Source organism: Nicotiana tabacum, chromosome 24 (assembly GCF_000715075.1).
Source record: "Nicotiana tabacum cultivar K326 chromosome 24, ASM71507v2, whole genome shotgun sequence".
NCBI classification, from domain to species: domain Eukaryota; kingdom Viridiplantae; phylum Streptophyta; class Magnoliopsida; order Solanales; family Solanaceae; genus Nicotiana; species Nicotiana tabacum.
The window spans coordinates 82,398,376-82,421,320 of record NC_134103.1 but is presented as its reverse complement, the minus strand read 5'-3'; positions in this window follow the sequence as shown (position 1 = coordinate 82,421,320).

The window sequence follows — 22,945 nt, the reverse complement described above, 5'->3', positions numbered from 1 at the left end:
CTGTACTATGTGGTCTGGAGTATGGGCAACGGGGGTATGAGTACCTTCCCCGGCCTGAGAAGTGGCAGGTGCGGCCTGAGCCAAAACCACCTGAGCAAGACCTGTGCAGGCTGCCAATATCTGGGCCAAAGTCTCCTGAATGCCTGCAATCTCAATGGGCACAGCTGGTGCCCGAGCTGATCCTGTCGGCTCAACTATATCTGGAACCTGCTCCTGAGCTGGAATAACTGGTGGTACTACAGGTGTTTTTCCAACTGTGGTACGAGCTACACCTCGACCTCTACCTCGGCCCCGGCCTCTACCACGGCCTCTCACGGCCCTAACTGGTGGCACTGGTGGCTAACTGTCCGATCCGGTAGTACGTGTCCTCACCATCTGTGAGAGAATAGAATAGCAGAAATTTAGTTTCCTGAATTAACAAATTCGCACGACAGAATACAAGAAAGAGAAAATTTCCTAAGGGTTCTGCAGCCTCTTGAAGATAAGTACAAACGTCTCCGTACCGATCCGCAAGACTCTACTAAACCTGCTCATGACTCGTGAGACCTATGTAACCTAGGCTCTGATACCAACTTGTCACGACCCAAAATCTCACCCGTCGTGATGGCGCCTATCTCAATACTAGGCAAGCCAAAAATCTCAATAAACCATAATTTCTCTCAAATTTGAAAATATAATATTTAAATACAATATAAACACTCCCCAAAACTTGGTGTCACTGAGTACATGAGCATCTAATAGGAATACAATTCTGGAAAATATAGTCTATAGTAGTCCGAGACCAAATACAATGAACAAAGAGATAGAGAAGGAGAGACAAGGTCTGCGGAACTCGGCAGCTACCTCAAAATCTCCTGAAAATGAACCGCGCGAAAGGATCAACACCCGCTATGTCCGGGAATACCTGGATCTGCACACGAAGTGCAGGGTGTAGTATGAGTACAACCAACTCAGCAAGTAACAATAATAAATAAGGAACTGAAGATAGTAACGAGCTACATAGTTATGGTTCATTTCCAGTAATCCCAGCAAAGAATAGACATGCTATCAAATCTGGCAGTTTAATGTCAAATCAATTTTTATACAGTTCCTGTTCATGTAATCCGTATATCAACAATCTTTCAGAGATTTCACAACAATGACAGATAACAACTAAATGCAACAACAAATGGAATTTAAGTACAACCTCTCAGAACAACAATCACTCACCGGGCTCCCAGCCCTCATCACTCCCTGGGCTCCCATCCCTCACTCAATGGGTACCCGCTTACTGAATTTGTACAGACTCATGATGGGCTCCTACAGCCTAAGCGCTATAAGCACGGACAACTCACGTGCTGTACGGATAACTCACGTGCCATAATATAAATATCTGGATCCGCACGGCCAACTCACGTGCTATAATAATATCTGGATCTGCACGGCCAACTCACGTGCAATAGTATAATATATAGATCTGCACGGCTAACTCACGTGCAATAATATAATATATATAAAGCCAACATGGCCTGCTACGGCGTGCAGCCCGATCCCAAAAATATTCTCACAATCAGGCCCTCGGCCTCACTTAGTCATAAATCTCTCCAGTCTCTCGGGCTCTCAATAATCATGAAATCAGCCCAAACAACAATGATATGATGTATTAATAACAATAACAGAGACTGAGATAAAATGTGCAAGTAAAAACTGAGACTGAGTACATATAGCATTTAGTAGGCAATTCAACAAGTACGCGACCTCTGTGGGTCCCAACAGTACTAACACATAACCTAAGCATGATTTACAGTCAAATTTTATCAACACATAGAGAGCATATAGCTAAAAAACAAATTATTCAACTTTACAGTTTCCCGGAACGGACCAAGTCACAATCTCCTCGGTGCACGCCCACACGCCCGTCACCTAGCATGTGCTTCACCTCCAAAATAATCACATGATATAAAAATCCGGGGTTTCATACCCTCAGTACCAGATTTAAAACTGTTACTTACCTTAACAGCGTAAAAATCCTACTCTGGGATGCCCTCGTCTCTGGACTCGGTCTCCTAAAGCTCCGAATCTATCCATAATCAGAATAATACTATCAACATAGGCTAAAGAATTGAATTCCAACGGAAAAACTACATAAATAGGCCAAAATCCGAAATCGGCCAAAATTCGGCCCCGGACCCACGTCTCGAAACCAGTCAAAAATGGCAGAATAATAATCCTCGTCCTCTCCCGAGTCTAACCATATAAAATTCATCAGATTCCGACATCAACTCGACCCTCAAATCTTCAATTAAAGTCTTGAAGATTTCTACCATTTTCAACTCAATCTATACCCATTTGAACTCAACAATCTTTTCATAAACCTTATTGATATGTATAAACGATACTATTACACCCAAGAATCATACTCTTAATCACCTATCTTTACCCAAACTCGAAATTGAAGACTAGGGGTTAGAACCTTACCTCTTGGGTGAAGATCTTGTGATATTTCCTTGTTGGATTTCAAAGCTTGAACAAGATCTTGATGAACAAAGTACTTGAACTTCTTTCTCTCTCTAGAACACTCTCCCTTCTCTCTAAAAATATCAGATTTTTGCTCCAAAATGAGCTTCAAGGCTTATTTATCGAAGTTGGGTCGGGTTATAACAATAAAAGAATGGATACTCCAAAAATTTCGGACCAGGCGATAGGCCTGGCCTCGCCAGGCTAAAGCCTGGTTAAACCTGGCTTTAGGCTAGCCTCGCCAGGCTAAAGCCTGGTATTATACCTGGCCTCGCCAGGCTAAAGCCTGGTCTTACACCTGGCCTCGCCAGGCTAAAGCCTGGTCTTGCGAGCTCTGTAGCGAGCTACAAGATAGCCTTTGGGTATTTGATTGTAACTTATTGTAGGAATGTCCGAATGACGAACGCTTTGAAGAGTAAGAATGTCCAAATGACGAACGGTTTGAAGAGTTAGAAACACGCTCCAATATCTTTCATTTTATAGGTAGATCATCACATAACTCCATATATATATATATATATATGTAGATATTCTCGTTCAAAGTTGGGTCTTGTGCGAACTCACTTGAAACTTTAGTCTATTATTAAATTTCCAACTTCTACATTCGGTGTCGAAACCTATCGAATCAAATCCGATTGACCTCAAATTTTGCACACAAGTCATAAATGACATAAAAGACCTATTCTAATTTCCGGAATCGGATTCCGACTCCGATATCAAAAAGTCAACCCCTAGTGAAACTTTCCAAAAATCAGGTGGTGGTGCGTATATAACGCCATAACCTTTTCCCATATCCCATATACATATAATATACGCGTATATAACGCCATCTGGTCATGGGTCAATATACATGTATAAATGCATGAAATGCATAAGAAATACGTTAATAAGATTTTCTCGGAATGTCATAAAAATAATATGCCTGTCGGATAAATTTTATCAAATACGTATTTTTCTGAGACCCATGAACAGAAGATATAATAATAATTCACATGGGGAATTAAGAATATTGACACCCCTAATATTTCTATGAATAGAGTCATTTATGGAAATTGTGCAATTGCTCGTTTCGTTTGTATCGTATTGATCATGCCAAAAAGAAAGAAGGGATAGCCTTAACTAAGGGTGACAAGTGGGCCGGTCCAGGCCCGGGACCACAGGCCAAACAGGCCAAACGGGCCAAGACCGTTTGGCCCAATTTTAATGGGCCTGGGCCGGTCTCGTGGGCCGGTCCTATGATTTGGGCCCGCCAGGCCCGGGACCATTTAGCCCGCCAGGGACCGGGACCGGCCCGGGACCGGATCGGTCCCTTAGCGGGCCAAACGGTCCCAACGGCTATCAAAAATAGCCGTTGGCTATTTATAAAATAGCCATTTAACCCCTCAAACTTTTTTTTAATCCCAAACTTTTTATAATTACACTTTTTTCCTATTTTCAACTATAAATACCCCATCATTCTTTCATATTTTCTTACAAAATCATCAATCTATCACAATCTCTCTCTAATTTTCTTCTATAATTGCTACTATTATTTACTTTATTATTACTAAGTGTAATATATAAGCTATATTCGATATATATATATATATATATATAGCTTATATATTATACATTTAGTATATATACTATACTATACTATATATACAACTTATATAAGCTATATAAGATGTATATATATATATATATATATATATATATATATATATATATATATATATTATATTATACTACACTATATGTACATCTTATATAGCTTATATACTATACACTTAGTATATATATACTTTTTAGTAGTAACATGAAATGACCAAAGTATGGTACTTTTTAGCTAGTATAAATATGGAATGATAGAAGATTAAGTTTTAGCTCAACTCAGTTTTAGTTGAAACTGTAATTTGGCCAAGATGGTTTCTTTTTCTGCAGCCAGACGGTCGATAGTCTCCTTCCACCGGTTACATTCGGCCTTGATCTGATTGACTTCTCAATTCTATAATAAAATTTACAAAGAATTGCCTTAGATATTTTTTTTAACATCCTTTTGTCTCTAATATCTATTTAATTTTTTTAAAAAAAACATATATATGTTGGGGCCACTTAGCCCACTTAGCCCGTTTAGCCCGCGGGCCGGGACCAAGCGGTCCCGGTCCTGGTCCCGGGCCGGTCCTTACAAAAAGCCAGTTTATCCAGGGCCCGTTTGACCCGTTTAATTTGGGACCGGCCCCGGGACCGTTTGGACCGGCCCACTTGGTCCGTTTAGGCCCGGGACCGGCCCACTTGCTAGTCCTAGCCTTAACATACCCGAAGTAGGGAAAAATTCATATGATATTCTTGAGAAAGATTATACCGGACTTCTTTAGAGTCACGAGGAACTTCTTGCTTGAATATCCGTTGCCTACCATTCTGATATGATACCTTTCTTTAAGAGTGGATATGTGAGTGACTCTTTCTTAAAAAAAACAAGGATATGTGACTCACGTTCTATTGAAAAATATGATATTTGCTGGAAGCTTTTTTTTCATCCGTAAGCTTCTTTCCCTCTTAACTTATGTATATTAATCTTTTATCTTTGAGATTTGTGGCCCCCACCTTTTTGTGATGATTAAGCCACAAAATCCTTCAAATGTGCCACCTTTCTCATGATTTTAAGAGTCATTAAATTGGCTTTATCTTGCTGCCAAGTCTTCCTAAATCACATGTGGATTTGTCCCCCCTAACAATTATCCAAATAATTATCCACAAAAATCAATTTACAAGTTAATCTCCCACTTAAAAATCCATAATTACCCAATTATTCATATAATTAAGAATTATCTCAAATTACATAAAATACTACTCACTTTTAATATACTTTATACACCTTACTATCATGGCCATGTGGTACCTTATATGGCACTAGTCCATAAATATCGGGTATTTTAGCGCGGGCCGTATTTTATCCCAAAATGTCAAACTTTGACGAAATTCCTTTTCTTCGATTTGCTTACCCTTTCTCCTTCACGAATTTACTCATCATGTGTTTGAAATAGCGTAATGCTTATAATTTCAAAATAACCTCATTCCCGAATTTTACATCGATTAACTTATGACGAAACTTTAACATATGAAAATACGGGATGTAACATCATTCCCCCCTTTGAAACATTCGTCCTCGAATGTCGACTGATGCACTTATCATTCTTATAACCCATAGCTCGTGCGAATACTTTAATACTCTTCTTGCCATTTAGGCAACTGTTCTGTAAATAAATCCAAAGGCCAAGGCATTCCCCCCTTTAGGCCTCTTTCTCATACCACGACTTGGGTCAGAATCTGTTGCTACCTTCTGTCATGCAACCTGTATGACTTTTTCCTTGTATGTGCGCCTATGCGGCTCTTTTCTTTAGCTTTTAGCCAATCTCTAGGCCTCACTTTGTAAGCATATATAGAGCTTGATAAGATGTCTCTCTAGGCATCTATAGGTATACTGAAGTTCTTTGCTCGATACTTTGTTGAACTTACGAATACTGCTATATCTTATTTCATAGACCCGGTTATCCATCCGTATGACTTTACTGCATCTAGGTAGGTCATACTATACTATAACTCTTACTTTGATTTATCGTTACCGAGGTCTGTTAACCGAACTCCAGGTTACTTTCGTTGCTTATCCCATATGTATAAATCTAAGTCCTTTAATGCTTCCTCATTACTGTTCATCTTAAGAATGACGGCCTAATCGCATCTCATACTTTGTGACTTTTGTCCATCCATTGTTGATTCACCTAAATATTGATCTACAATCTACCATTGATAACTTGATCTCTTATGTAACACTGCCGCTAGTAATTAGATTGATCCACCTAGGGCGATACTATACTTCCATAACCGTATGTTATAGCATCCCACTATGACTCACCTTACATGGGTATTTTAATCTCATACAATTCAAGAAATCCTCTTCAAGTTATTACTCAATCGAAGGACCAAACGTCATCCTTTATCTATCACAAGCACACCCTCATGTCACTACCAGGGCAACATTCTATTTCTTCTAGATGTTATTAGTCTTAGACTCCTTTGAGTTCATTCAGGCTATACTGAACTTTCTATAACTTAGAGAAACCATTATCTCTCTTGTTTTCATTGGCTTAATCCCGAGGACTTATCTATTCTCGTGACCTTCTCACTTGCCCTTTCTATTCCTTACTCCTGTCTTCCTAAAACATTGTCGCTTTACCATACTTTAGCTTGCGACCTACACATATTTATTTATACTACTTGTAACCTTCCTTCAACTTGCTTGCATCATATATTTCCTTGTGTTATTCTGGAACATCAAGCGAGACATCACATCATCTCTAACTATTCTTTACACTCTTAATTAGACTTCTCGATACCTAGAGGTTCCCATGAAGATATGCCACTTACGATGCTGATATCATTCCTGGATACTGAATCCCAGCGCTTCTAGCCTTCCATCTATATTATGGACTATTCACAACCATCCTTTACCTTACTTGCCTTAAAATCTCGCATCACATCTTTTATCTCTTTCATAACCTTCCTTCCACATAGGTATAATTCACATCCATAACTTGAAGCTCTATTATAATACTTGCACCTTTGGTGCATACACACCCGGTGAGAGCTTCATACTGACTTCTTATGAGGCTGGTACTCTTCTGACTGGCTTTATCGTAGAGCCGTTATAGAATATTGCTATTCTACTATCTCTCTTGTACCTCTGATATTTAAGAGTGATCCTGCAATGTTCTCAATTGCGAGGTATATAATTTTTCTGGGTCCAATAATCAGACTCCTGATTTTCTTAGTTGGTGTAACTCTTTAGTTTTCTCTTCCCTCTAATCAACCTTTATGTGGGCTTAAGCTATCCTCCGATATGTGGCTCATGGTATTATTTATTATTTTAGCCCTTCATGGACGCTATGGAATATCCATGATTCAATCTTCTAATAACTCAATCCTTTGTCTATGCCCTGAGCTGAATTCTTTCTTTTAACTTATACCGAAGTCTTCTACGTCTGTATGATTGTCGACATATATGCTGCATGGATAGTACTATGAAACCTTAAGTGCATTCATAATGTAACTAATTCTGGATTATTGATCGAATAATTTCTTCCATTCCTTCTCAGCTTTCTTTAAATGTAAGTAATTATTTTCCCTGGTCGTTCTGCCACTTGTTGCATGAATACTTGTCTTATCTTAGTGCCCACACATATTGAAAATCCATACAACCCATATGATCTTGAATATCACCTTTTTGGTTTTTTTTCTTCTTCCCGTTCATTAACAACGATAGGTGCCAATTTCTTATGTAGTATGTACAATGTTGTTGTGAGACTGTTGTTATAGGACCATTTCCTCTTTAGGTCACTGTGCTTAGGTTGAAGCCTTCTTTCTTATTTTCTCACCTAGTCTTTCATTGTAATACTTAGGGAGGACCCTCTGACTCTTATAAAGCTGTGAGCTTATTACATCGTATTCCCGATAGAATTTTTTGATGTTCGTGCTCACTTGTAATTATCCTTAGTTACTTACCTCTACACTCATCTGCTCGTACGATTGCTTCTGAACTGAAGTTTTGACTGCTTTCCTAGTGGAACTCTCTTTTATTTCCGTAACACTCATACGGTACCTTTAACTACCCCAACTCTTATCTGAATATTTCTCAAGGATTACCTTGTCATAACTGCGAGGCTGAATTCACTATGTTGGTGTTTACTATATTTATCTTGCACGATCCGCTACTTCGTTTGTATCCTCTTGTGTAGCCATAACTACGCTCTTCCTGAATCAACTACTAACTACTCGTTGGTCCATTTTTATATATGTATTCCGCGTAATCCCTCTTGGGTTATTCCCTTTGTCTTAACTTACGTCTTGCACTAACTCCTTATTTACCAATAACATCTCGGGTAGGAACCCTTCCTTTCCTTGACGTCATATTTGAATAATGTTTTGGAATCGTAGCATATCTGTAGTCTTTGAATAAGTGCAATCTCGTCCCTTTTTCATTTTATCGCATTCTTCATCTATCATTCCATAATTACTAGAACCACTTAATTCTGACTTAATGCCACCTCACTCCACATTCCCCTCTTTGGGGAAGTACTAATATTTAGCGCTATGACGATCTACCTATAGATGTTTTACCTCTTCATCTTTGGCGTCGTTTCACTAAATCGATGATCCTTACTCGCCTCGCGGAAATCCTTCTATACCAAGGACAATAAAATTCCTCACTCGCGAGGATGACACTTAGTGGAACTGGCACATGCAATCCCTTAAACTTAACTTTTCACACATTGCTTGCTTTAGGGAGGCATCTTCCTGAATGACCATTCTTTGAATTTCTCATGAATCTTCCTCTGTTGTCCATTCTATTATCGCCAGAACGCAAATATGAAATTCTCATGATGTCGACCGTTATCAAATCATTCAGTCCCTAATTCATGTTTAGTTTATCTTGTTCACCAGCCCATACTAATTTCTATTACTCTGGGGTCTAACTTTTCCTTCTGATAGTCATGTTGGAGTCACAAACTTAGTTCTCAAAATGAGAATATGACTTTATAGCCTGTACTTTTTTGTTGTCTCAAGGCCTGTCACCTCTCGTTTTTTCCTTCACTTGACTATAAACTCTGTAATACTATCATATTTTGATCTACCTTTGTCATCCATGTACCATATTTTTACTCATACTGCTCCATTAACTCTCTTCTTATTTTTCTGCTAACATTTCTGTCTATCACTTTATTCTAAAAACTCAAACAAAACATTCTTTTGCTTTTAGCCCATCTTGCTCCATCCATTGGCTCCTCGAATTGCCTAACATTCTCTTTCTACCAGGGATGGGAGCCACACTAAGATAATATTTATCCCTTCTAGGCTTCCAGTGCTTATCTTTGTAGTACTCATATCTAGCTGTACTATTTTAGGGTGCACCATCGAGGTGTCTCACAAGGATATACATTACCACATTTGCACTATCCTTCGGAAATGTCAGCTAACGCTAATAATCCATCCACCATTTTGGGTTACCCTAACCCCAACTAGATCCTGACATCCTGCCTTCTCTTATACTAATTCTGTTAGCCCCCATAGGGCATAAATGAGATGTGTGTGGCCAATTGTACATACCACTATTATTGTTGGGGGTAACTCAAAAGGCTTATATTCCTCTGCCTAAATTGTAAATACAGATAATTTTCAGTAACTGGGCGCCTCGTACCCTTCTTCATCTTGCTTCTTTTACTTGTTGAAACTTGTATCTATCTTCTGAATCTCTCATTGCCTTTCACCATAGGGGTGGATAGATATTCCTGCCTTAAGGATCCTTATTTAAAAGGCTTACACGTCTTAGTACACACATGATCTGCTGAAGACCTTTCATTTATCCATCATAAGCATCATGCAAAATCGAGTTCCTCTGGCTCAACTCTTTTATAGCCACATGCAATCTCTTACCAACCGTCTTTTTAGACGTAGGCATCGTCATATTAGGAATAAGATAGAGTTTAAGAAATTGAGTTCCTACAACTGAGCTCTACCACACGATCTAGAGTAAGAAGAAAGAGTGACAATCCTAAATGCCCTGTAGCCTCCTGCTTATAAGTGTGATGCACAACACACCTATAAACAAGACTCTACTAGACACGACTTGTAGACTCCCTAGGATAGAACTACTCTGATACCACTTTTATCACGACCCAAACCAATGGGCTATGACGGGCACCCGGTACCTTACTCAACCGAGTACCAACATAACGTATCTTTTCGTGTTACATCATCATATACATGTGACATACGGGCCTAATAGGCCAACATGATCATTTATAAATTCAAAACATAGGCCGACAAGGCCGTACAATATTTTACGTATACAACATATGTCTACAAGCCTCTAAGGGTACAGAAATGTCATAAAGGTCGGGACAAGGCCCCGCCATACTAATCAGTACATGTCCTACACATACTGACCACATAAACAACTCCGGAGCAAATGGAGCACACCAACACCTTCCGCTGAGATGATAGCCTACTTGGAGGACTCTCAACCTATCTATCAGGACCTGCGGGCATGAAACGCAGCGTCCCCAGGCAAAAGGGATATCCGTACAAATAATGTACCGAGTATGTAAGGAATAAAAATCAGTAAATATTAGACATGAGAGAAACATGGAGTAAAAGACTCGACATGTACATCTGCATAGCTCTGTGAATCATTTTATTTTTATAATGTCATGCATATGCGTATAAATGTCATACCATGCATAGGTATATGTGTTCATAACATCATCAAGCCTCTGAGGGCATCCCATCATATCATTTCGGCCACTGTGGGCAAATCATCAACGTATACCAGCTGATCAGATGGTGGTGAGTATATAACGCCATAACCTTTTCTCATATCCCATATACATATAATATACGCGTATATAACGCCATCTGGTCATGGGTCAATGTACATGTATAAATGCATGAAATGCATAAGAAATACGTTAATAAGATTTTCTAGGAATGTCATAAAAATAATATGCATGTCGGATAAATTTTATCAAATACGTATTTTTCTGAGACCCATGAATAGAAGATATAATAATAATTCACATGGGGAATCAAGAATATAGACACCCCTAATATTTCTATCGAATAGAGTCATTTATGGAAATTGTACATTTGCTCGTTTCATTTGTATCGTATTGATCATACCAAAAAGAAAGAAAGGATAGCCTTAACATACCCGGAGTAGGGAAAAATCCTTATGATATTCTTGAGAAAGATTATACCGGGCTTCTTTAGAGTCACGTTGCTAAGAGGCTTAAGGAACTTCTTGCTTGAATATCCGTTGCCTACCATTCTGATATGATACCTTTCTTTAAGAGTGGATATGTGAGTGACTCTTTCTTAAAAAAAATAAGGATATGTGACTCACGTTCTATTGAAGAATATGATATTTGCTGGAAGCTTTTTTTTTCATCCGTAAGCTTCTTTCCCTCTTAACTTATGTATATTAATCTCTTATCTTTGAGATTTGTGGGCCCCACTTTTTTGTGATGATTAAGCCACAAAATCCTTCAAATGTGCCACATTTCTCATGATTTTAAGAGTCATTAAATTGGCTTTATCTTGCTGCCAAGTCTTCCTAAATCACATGTGGATTTGTCCCCCCTAACAATTATCCAAATAATTATCCACAAAAATCAATTTACAAGTTAATCTCCCACTTAAAAATTCATAATTGCCCAATTATTCACATAATTAAGAATTATCTCAAATTACATAAAATACTACTCACTTTTAATACACTTTATACACCTTACTATCATGGCCATGTGGTACCTTATATGACACTAGTCCATAAATATCGGATATTTTAGCGCGGGCCGTATTTTATCCCAAAATGTCAAACTTTGACGAAATTCCCAAACATATCAACCAAGTCTAGGCAACGCCTAAACTTATTAAGAGACTCAATCTCTTTAGCCATAGAACTAATCCGTCGATTTGGTCCTGTACTCTGAATAGCTTCTGGATAGCTATAACACTCAAAACGCATCAACTGTCTCTGCAACTGCCAAAGCATATCCCACAGGATTCGTGTATCCAAGAAGATTCACATCAACTACATTTGCAAACCTTTACGGTCGGTTGATCACTCTCTTCTTTCTGCCTGTTGCAATGTTATATGGTTGATGTTGCACATGTGCATTAATATTTTCATCTTGATCAATATTTTGCACCTCCTCCACTTCATCTACTTTAGAACTATTGGGCTGAGCTAGTGGAGATTCAATTTCTAGCTCTATGCGGTCACTGATACCATGATCCGTTTCTGCTATTGTCTTCTCCCTATGACTGTCCAGTGAGGCAGATTTATTGAATGTTATATCCCTAGTGATAATTAGCCCTGGAGTCTTTTGATCTGTGCACCATAACCTATAACCTTTCACTCCAGCTGCATACCCTAGAAATATGCAATTCTTTGCCCTCGACTCAAGTTTTCCATCCCTTACATGAGCATAAGCAGGACAACCAAATTTCCTTAAATTTGAATAATCAACAGGCGAACCGAACCATACGTCAAAAGAAGTTTTGAACTCAATAGCTGTGGATGGAGATCCTGTTGACCAAATAACAAGCTGTATTGATTGCTTCAGCCCAAAAATCCTTGCTAACACATGAGTGTGAAAGCATGATCCATGCCCTATCACAAAGCATTCTGTTCATACGTTCTGCAATACCATTTTGTTGTGGTGTTTTGACACAAGTGCGGTGTCTCACTATGCCCTCTATGTTGCAGAAATTATCGAACTCAGAACTGCAAAATTCCAACCCATTGTCAGTTCGAAGACGCTTAACTTTTCTTTCTGTCTGCCTCTTAACCATCGTCTTCCATTTAACAAATGTCGAAAATACCTCATCTTTTGTTTTCAGAAAATACACCCACACCATCCTTGAGTAATCATCAATCAAAGTCATAAAATACCTAGCACCATTCTCGGAGAGAACTATGTTTGGACCCCACAAGTCTGAATGTATATAATCTAACTTGTCTCTTGTGCTCGACAACATTACCCTTGTTTGTTTACCGAACACACATTGCTCACAAAAATTCAAAACTTGATTTTTGTACCCATTCAGCAAATTCTGCTTACTCAACAAAGATAATCCCTTATCACTCATATGACCAAGTCGCAAGTGCCACAACTGAGACTAATTCAGATCACTTTTCTCAAAAGCTACAACAACTTCCCCTTCAACTACACTAACCTGAAGATGATACAATTGAGAATGAATTTTACCCTTCATGAGTATCATGGAACCTTTACACACTTTAAGTATTTTATTCTCGGAGTAAAACTTATACCCTTGATCATTCAAAGTCGAAAGAGAAATCAATTTTCTCTTTAACCGAGGAACATGCCAACATTCAATATTTTTGATAATATCATCGAACATTCTCAATTTGATGTTACCAATCCCCTCTACTGGTAATGGATTATCATCTTCCATGTAGATAATCCCACTCAGTTGCTTGTAAGTTGCAAACAAATTCTTGTGTGGACACATGTGGAAAGTAGCACCAGAATCAAGACACCAAAAATTCTGCCCATGACTAGAACTCATAACACAGACTTCCCCTACATAATCACTATCATAATAATTATTGCCAGTGTCAACAATATTTGCCGAATTATCTATTTTCTGCTTCCCTCTTTTCTCTTTCAGCTCGGGACAATCTCTCTTGTAGTGACCTTGCACCCTGCACTCATAACAGTTATACTTGCTTGCTCTAGACTGCGATCTGGCAGTTGACTTTTTTCTTTTAAAGTCCTTTTATTGTGTTCTTCCTCTACTCACAAGATCCTCACCCTCAGTCCTGTTGTATGGAAAGCCCTTTTTTATCTCTTTATATTTTAGTGCATTACTAATATCTTCCAGTAAAATGCTGTCTTTCCCATATAGCAGCGTATCGACAAAAGTATCATACGACGGTGGTAAAGAACATAACACAATCAAGGCATGATCCTCACTCTTAATTTTGATATCCACATTCTTCAGGTCCATTATAATTGAATTAAACTCATAAAGGTGAGTTTTAACAGGTGTGCCTTCGTTCATACAGAGATTGTATAACCTCTTTTTCAGGTAGAGGCGGGTTGTTGGCGACTTCTTAGAATACAGATCTTCCAGCTTCTTCCATGCCATTCATGCAGTAGTTTCTTCAGCAATTTCCCGAAGAACGCTATTTGTAACGCTCATGAAGATCGGACTCAAAGCCCTTTCCTTCAGGTCTGCCTTCTCTGTCTCTTTTATCTCTTCAGAAAAATCCTCATCAATTGCCTTCCATAACCCCTGTAATACCAGGGATGATTTCATCCTAATCTTCCATAGACCGAAACTAGAACCCCCGTCAAATTTCTCCAGTTCGTACTTTGTTGAAGATGATGAGGACATCTTAACCCTAGATTATATATAGAAACCCAAACCTTGCTTTAATACTAATTGTTGTGGAGGATCATGGGTTAACTTGCACACATCACACACAAGGCAAATAGAAAAGAAAAATCAACACAAGGATTTAACGAGGTTCGGCTAAGCTTAATCCTCGGGGCAGAAGCAGAGAGTTTTCCACTATGAATGAGAAAAAAAGCACAATACAATCTATAGAATCCCCAACTACAACCCCTATATATTGATCCCAAATAGTCCCAAACCTATAAGAGAAAAGTTTTCCTATTTGACAAGGACTGTAGGTTTTCCTTTCCAAAATCTATTAGGACAATGAATTTTTCTAAACGTATAGGGATTATGGATTTTCTAAAAATACAAGAAAATCATTCAAGCCACAAAATAATAAAAGTTAAAAGTTGGACTAGACAAAGAACTACACAAGTAGGAAAATATATAACAACAATAAGTTTGATTTCCAAAGCTAACCTTGGCTAATCAATTAATCCGCTGCTACTTATAATATCACAATATATATTCTTAGGATTTTAACTATTTTAAGGATTGACTGTTTTTTATATATAGTGAAGCTTCTAATGGAATCATCTCGTGACATGCTATGGAAAACAATATACAAATACACTTTTCCATGATATATATATATATATATATATATATATATATATATATAGTCTCCATTTTTATTTCTTTTCCTCTTGGGAAAGAAAAGGAAAATAGAGAAAACAAGATAACACAACGCAAAAAGTTGAATGCCTTGCCCGTGATATACCCAATGGGCATGATTAGAGATAACAAGAGTTAAAGAAAATAAAGATTTGAAAAAAGAATCAAAAGAGATAGCATCAGCTGATACATAATATTTCAAAGTAATCAATTTTTGGAGTAAACTACAACAGACAACAGAAAATTATCAACGACCCACCAGTAATAAAAAGAATTATTTAATTAAAATAAGTCGTCATATACTTCCTCTGTCGGCTATTTTTGGGCACAAGAGTTAGAAGCTAGGTTTATATTTGGACGTCCAAATGAAATCTCGCTCCTAATACTTTTGTATACGGGTGAAATAGGGCTCATGGCGCACAACAATTTCCGATAGGGTAAACAAAGCTCGAGACATGATGACGAGGTACCAGAATCGAGGCAAGGGTCTCACCGAATTAGAGTCCGGGGGCATGACGCCTACCCTCGAGAATATCGGGGTCGTAATCCGGGATCGGTCCACATCCCAAAAGACTTCAGAGAGCATTGCCAGGCAACCAAGCACGACCAACAGAAGGCCGTAATATCCGCGACTGGCCAGATATCATGGCACGGATCTCGGCACGTATCGATGGAGAATCGACAATCAGTTAAACAGAAGATTTTTTACCTTTTACAGAATTGTACCTAGAGTAGGATTCCCCTACTATATAAAGGGGGGTCTGACTATTCATTAGACACATTGTAACACACATCCCAAATCAATACACTATTATTTTCACTGTTATTCATAGCTCTTCTTCTTGTTCACCAGTATTGGCCATTGTGGGCCCGGATCGAGGGTGAATATTTCACTAAGGCTGGAATCATCCTGCTCACGTGGTTTGAATTTACTATATCTTTATTTGTTCAATCTAACTCAATTTATCATTTTGTATCAAATTAACCCGCGTATCCTTAAAACCACTTATAAATTTAGTTGTTATCCAATTTTGAGGGTAAACAGTTTGGCGCCCACCGTGGGGCTAAGGATAATAGTGGCAATTTGATATAAATTTCTATAACGCACCCTATTTTACACTTGTTCTTTGAAGTGTCTTTAATTTTAGGTCAAATTTCAAAGTGTCGAACTCCCAGTCTGTACCTCTAAATGTGGACGCTGAGTCCGATGACCACGACAAGAACAACAATATGGTACCCAGTGGCGAGGTGCCACCTGTCGATTCCATTGGAATTCCGGCCGCGGACCCAATTGACACTAACTCACATGTGGCCATCAATACGAATCTGCCTACTAATCCTGAGAACAGCGTCCGCAGTGAAGTCCGATCAACAACCCAAAATACACACAACGTTGGAAGAGATGGGATCAACTTGCGAGTGATCTTCTAAATGCTACAGGATCAACTGGCAGCGATAACCCAGCTACAGAACCAAAGTCGTGCTCCCAGCAGAATTGAGCCCGAGCCATCCCGGGAAATCACTCGCAGAAATGAACCAATCACGGAGAGGCCGAGTAAAGCTGAACCTGGGACCAACCCCGAAATCATAAAAATGCTCGAGGAACTGACAAAACGAGTAGAATCAGGAGAAAAGAAAATCGAAGCCAATGACAAAAAGGTGGAAACTTACAATTCCAGGGTCGAACAGATCCCAGGAGTGCCACCGATATTGAAGGGCCTGGATTCCAAGAAGTTTGTTCAGAAACCTTTCCCCCCGAGCGCAGCTCCAAAGACAATCCCAAAGAAGTTCCGCATGCCCGAAATTCCTAAGTATAACAGAACAACCGACCAAATGAGCATGTGACCTCCTAAACGTGCGCCATCAAAGGGAACGACTTGGAGGATGATGGGATCTACTCTATCCTGTTGAAACATTCGGGGAAACTTTGTCGAAGGGAGCTATGATATGGTACCACAACTTACCCCCTAATTCTATTGACTCGTTTGCTATGCTTGCAGACTCCTTCGTGAAAGCACAGGCCGGGGCCATCAAGGTCGAAACCAGAAAGTCGAACCTTTTCTAAGTGAAACAGAGAGATAATGAGATGCTCAGGGAATTCGTGTCCCATTTTCAAATGGAACGAATGGAATTGCCTCCGGTCACGGATGATTGGTTCGTTCAGGCCTTCACCCAAGGACTCAATAGTCAAAGCTCGTTGGCTTCACATCAGTTAAAGAAAAATCTGATAGAATATCCCGCTGTAACTTGCGCCGACGTACATAACCAGTATCAATCAAAAATTAGGGTCGAAGATGATCAGCTTGGGGCCTCTTCGGGGTCCATTTATCCCGTCAGAGCTATCGACATATCCAAGGGAGACATCGATCGTGAACCAAGATCGAATAGGGATAAGTTTCAACCATATAATGGATACTGAAGAGGTAATGGATCCGGGCGGAACCCCATGAAAAATAAAAGAAGGAGTGATCGAGGTCAAAATAACTGGGGACTCATGAGCAAAAACGGTTTCGACCTGTCATCGGACGCATCAGAGACACCAAGTGGCCTCGACCTCTACAGTATGATCCAGCCCAAAGGGACCCCAACCTAATGTGTAAATACCATGGCACTCACGGTCACAAGACGGAAGACTGCCGACAATTGAGAGAGGAAGTAGCTCGATTATTCAACAACGGATATCTCCGAGCATTTCTGAGCGATTGAGCCAAAAATCATTTTAGGAACATGGACTTTAGTAAGTAGATCGAGCAGGAGGAACCTCAGTACGTCATCAACATGATCATCGGTAGGGTCGACGTCCCCCAGGGACCGATGTTAAAATGCACCAAAGTATCCATCACAAGGGAAAAATGGACTCGAGATTACATGTCGGAATGAACCTTGTCTTTCAACGACGAGGACGCTAAAGGAGTTATGTAGCCCCACAACGATGCACTAGTAATATCTATACTCATAAATAAATCTCGATTTAAGCGCATGTTAATTGATCCAGGTAGCTCGGCCAATATCAGCAGATCGAGGGTCGTGGAGCAACTAGGTCTACAGGACCAAATCATGCCTGTAGTCAGAGTTCTAAACGGATTCAACATGGCATGTGAGACCACTAAAGGAGAGATAACATTACCGATGAACACTTCCGGAACCATTCAGGAAACAAAGTTCTACATGATCGAATGAGATATGAGGTACAATGCTCTGTTCGGGAGGCCATAGATTCACAACATGAGTGCAGTTCCCTCGACGCTGCACCAGGTGTTGAAATTCCCAATGGCAGGAGGGATTAAAATAATTTATGGAGAACAACCGGCCACAAAGGAGATGTTCACGGTCGATGAGGTGGTCCTGATATCCGCACTTTCAACATCAAAGGATCTGGGTTTGGTCATGGAGAAGCAGGGGACGGGTGAGGATGACTACTACGGAGTTTCCAGGTCTTTCATAGCCCCCGATGATTTCGACGCCACCAAATCAACAGTCGGAGGATCTGGAGCAAGTGATATTGATTGAACACTTGCTGATCGAAAGGTATACTTGGGCACGGGGTTAACTCCCGAGCTCAGAAAAAAAACTCATTAAATTCCTTATAGCTAACGTAGATTGTTTCGCTTGGTCCCATCGACATGACAGGGATTATGCCAGAGATAACTAATCATAAGATGAGTATGGACCCGAAGATTCACCCGGTCAAACAGAAAAGGAGGCCCCAGTCCGAAGTCAAGCATGCATTCATTAAAGACGAGGTATCTAAACTCCTTAAAATAGGGCCCATACGGGAGGTTAAGTACCCGGATTGGTTAGCAAACGTAGTGGTAGTCCCTAAAAAGGGGAATACTTTAAAAATGTGTGTAGATTATAAATACTTGAATAAGGCATGCCCCAAGGACTCTTTCCCTCTGCCAAACATCGATCGCATGATGGATACGACATCCGGCCTCGAGATCCTCAGCTTTCTCGATGCCTACTCCGGGTATAACTAAATTCGGATGGACCCGTGAGATCATGAAAAGACGTCCTTCATCACTAAGTATGACACCTACTACTATAACATAATTCTATTCGGACTAAAAAATGCCGGTGCCACTTATCAACGCCTAGTAAAACGGATGTTCGAAGAACACATAGGAAAATCAATGGAGATTTACATTAATGATATATTGGTTAAGTCCTGCGGGCAGAGGACCATTTGAAATATCTACAGGAAACCTTCAACATACTGAAGAAATACAATATGAAGCTGAACCTGGAGAAATGCGCATTCGAAGTAGGGTTAGGGAAATATCTCGGGTTCATGGTGTATAACCGAGAAATCGAGATCAACCCTAATAAAATGAAGTCCGTAGAGGACATTACTGTTGTGGACAATGTCAAGGTCGTTCAAAGGTTAACCGGGTGCATAACCGCGTTAGGCCGATTCATTTAGAGGTCCTCCGACAAGAGCCATCAGTTCTTCTCGTTATTGAAGAAGAGGAATAATTTCTCGTGTACCCCGGAGTGTCAACAAGCCTTGGAAGAACTCAAGCAGTACCTTTCGAGCCTGCCTTTGCTCCATACTCCGAAGGTAGATGAACAATTGTACCTGTACCTGACGGTATCCGAGATAGCGGTAAGTGGAGTCCTAGTACGAGAAGAGGAAGGAACGTAATTTCCTATCTACTATGTTAGCAGGACTCTAGGCGAGGCCGAAACTAGGTATCCTCAACTGGAGAAAATGGCGCTCGCTTTGCTATGCGCCTCTAGGAAGTTAAAACCGTATTTTCAATGCCATCCTATATGTGTCGTGATTAGTTGCCCGTTGAGGAACATAATGCATAAGCCCGAACTCTTAGGACGATTGGCCAAATGTGCCATGGAAATCAGCGGGTACGATATCGAATATCGACCCCGAACTGCCATCAAATCTCAAATTTTGGTGGACTTTATGGTCGACTTCACTCCGGACCTAATTCCTAAGGTCAATAAGGAGTTGTTGATGAACTCGAGGACATCCTCCAGAATCTGAACCCTCTTTACGGACGGTGCCTCGAACGCAAAGGGGTCTGGCTTGGCATCATGTTGAAGCCACCGACGGGTATTGTAGTTAGACAATCTATTAGAACTGTAGAATTGACTAACAAAGAGGTCGAGTATGAGGCCATGATTACATGTATTGAACCAACTAAAAGCCTGGGGGCCGAGGTGATCGAAGCTAAGTGCGATTCCCTTCTCGTGGTGAACCAGGTTAATGGAACGTTCGAAGTCAAAGAAGAACGGATGCCAAGGTACCTGGATAAGCTACATATGATGTTACATCAGTTCAAGGAATGGACCTTGCAACATGTACCCCGGGATCAAAACAACGAGGCTGATGCTCTTCAAAACTTAGGATCATCGGTCGACGATGAAGAATTTAACTTGGGAACGGTCATACAACTCATGAAATTGGTAGTGGAAGAAGGCCACGCCGAGATAAATTCGACAAGCTTCACCTGGGACTGGAAAAACAAATATATAGATTACCTGAAGACCGGAAAACTGCCCTCGGATCCTAAAGAATCGAGAGCTCTGCGTACAAAGGCGGCCCGGTTCAGCTTGTCCGAAAATGGTACCCTATTCAGGAGAACATTCGATAGACCACTCGCCATATGTCTAGGGTCGGGAGATACCGAGTATGTTTTGAGGGAAGTCCACGAAGGCACCTACGAAAATCATTCGGGCGCCGAATCGTTGGTTCGGAAGATAATTAGAGCTGACTACTGCTGGATCGACATGGAAAAAGATGCGAAGGCGTTAGTGCAAAAATGAAACGGATGTCAGAGGCATGATCCGATGATTCATCAGCTCGAGGAACTGCTGCATTCGGTCTTGTCACCCTGCCCATTCATGAAATGGGGAATAGATATCGTCGGCCCTCTTCCATGGGCACCCAGTAAGGCTCAATTTATATTATTTATGACTGACTATTTTTCTAAATGGGTGGAAGCCCAGGCATTTGAGAAAGTCAGGGAGAAGGAAGTTATTGATTTCATTTGGGACCACATAATATGCCGGTTTGGAATTCTAGTCGAGATCGTGTGCGATAATGGGAAACAGTTCATCAACAGTAAAGTGAGCAAGTTTTTCGAGGACCATAAAAACAAAAGGATCCTATCAACACTCTATCACCCTAGTGGGAACGGAAAAGCAGAGTCCACGAACAAAACCATACTCCAAAACCTCAAAAACAGGTTGACTGACGCCAAAGGAAAATAGAAGGAAATTTTACCCGAAGTCCTATAGGCATATCATACGACCTCAAAATCCAACACTTGGGCCACCCATTCTCGTTGGTCTACGGTGCCAAAGCCCTAATACTGGTTGAAGTAGGAGAATCGAGTCTCAAGTTCCGATATGCGACGAAGGGCCACCCCCGTCCGGTTGGCCGCCCAAAAATAATGGATCGAGAGGTATTACAATCGAAGAGCCAACCTCCGACATTTCAATGTCGGGGACTTGGTATTGAGGAAGGTGACCATATCGAATTGGGACTTCGGGTAAGCTGGGACCGAATTGGGAAGGACCATATCGAATTATCGAGATCACTGACAAAGGATCATACAGACTCAAAGTAATGAACGGTTTGCAACTACCAAACAACTGGAACGTAGCCCACCTGAAACGATACTACTGCTAAGGTACGACCCCATTTATTTCTTTTCTTTACATACATTACGGATTGGACTAACACATGCAGGTAACGGTCAAGGAATGATGCAACTTTTAGGCCTGAAAGCACGCATTACATTTTTTTTCCTTGAGCCAGTTTTGTCCCAAATGGGTATTTCGGCAAGGATTTTAATGAGGCAACATTGGATCGTGCTAACTTATAATTGAATACCGGATATGGACTGGAGTCGAGGATTATATCGACAGTATCCGAGCCTTCTTTATAATCGGCCTCAAATACTGGCCATCACCCTTGGATAATGATTTTAGCAAGGAAAGAAACTTTATGCACGAACAATCTGGGCTCGGTGGATAGAATTTATTGTAAGGGCCAAACGGTCAAATAAATCGTGCTCGCATAGACCACTCAAGCCATAGCACGAAGCTTGTACACATTTTCAACCTTGTATGTTGCTCACATAAATGAAAGAAAGTTTCTATCTTGTAGATAAATATGTTGTCTCTTAAAAGCTACTACATTTCTGTTCCTTAAAGATATCGAGCCCAAGGTCCACGCCTATCCAGATCCAAGAGATCACCCTCACTCGAGGACTGTCGTCCAAGGCAAGCTCGGACGACTCAGATTATCGAAGCCCGGAGGCACAAAACCTATTAGGTTGTGCCCGAACTTAAAAGGGTACGACCATCCCCATTTGGGGACTGTTGTCCTGGGAAAGATCGGATGACTCGGGTATCGAATCCCGGGGTAATAAGCCCATTGGGGAACACCCAAACATAAAAGGCTACGACCGTCCAAGAATGGCTCGGAGACATCCGAGACCCGTAACCAAAACATAAGGACTTCAAAATTTCTAACGGTTCAAAGGCTACCTTCGGCAAAATTATAACCTAAAAAATTCTAATTAAGCACTACAGGGAAAGCTTCCGATCATTTCAAGCCCCTGCGAGTCTTAACCAAAATTACATAAAAATGAGCTTTGTTCGAACCTCCGAACAAGACCTTATTCTTGTGTGCTAAGGCATTCAAAATCTTTGCAATCTTAAAGAAAAAGAAAAAAGGAACAAACTTGAAAATTGTCGAAGGGAAAAAGATCCTTGTATATATACATAAATATTTACAAAGGCCAAACGACCTCAACAAAAAATACAAAAGTACAAAAAT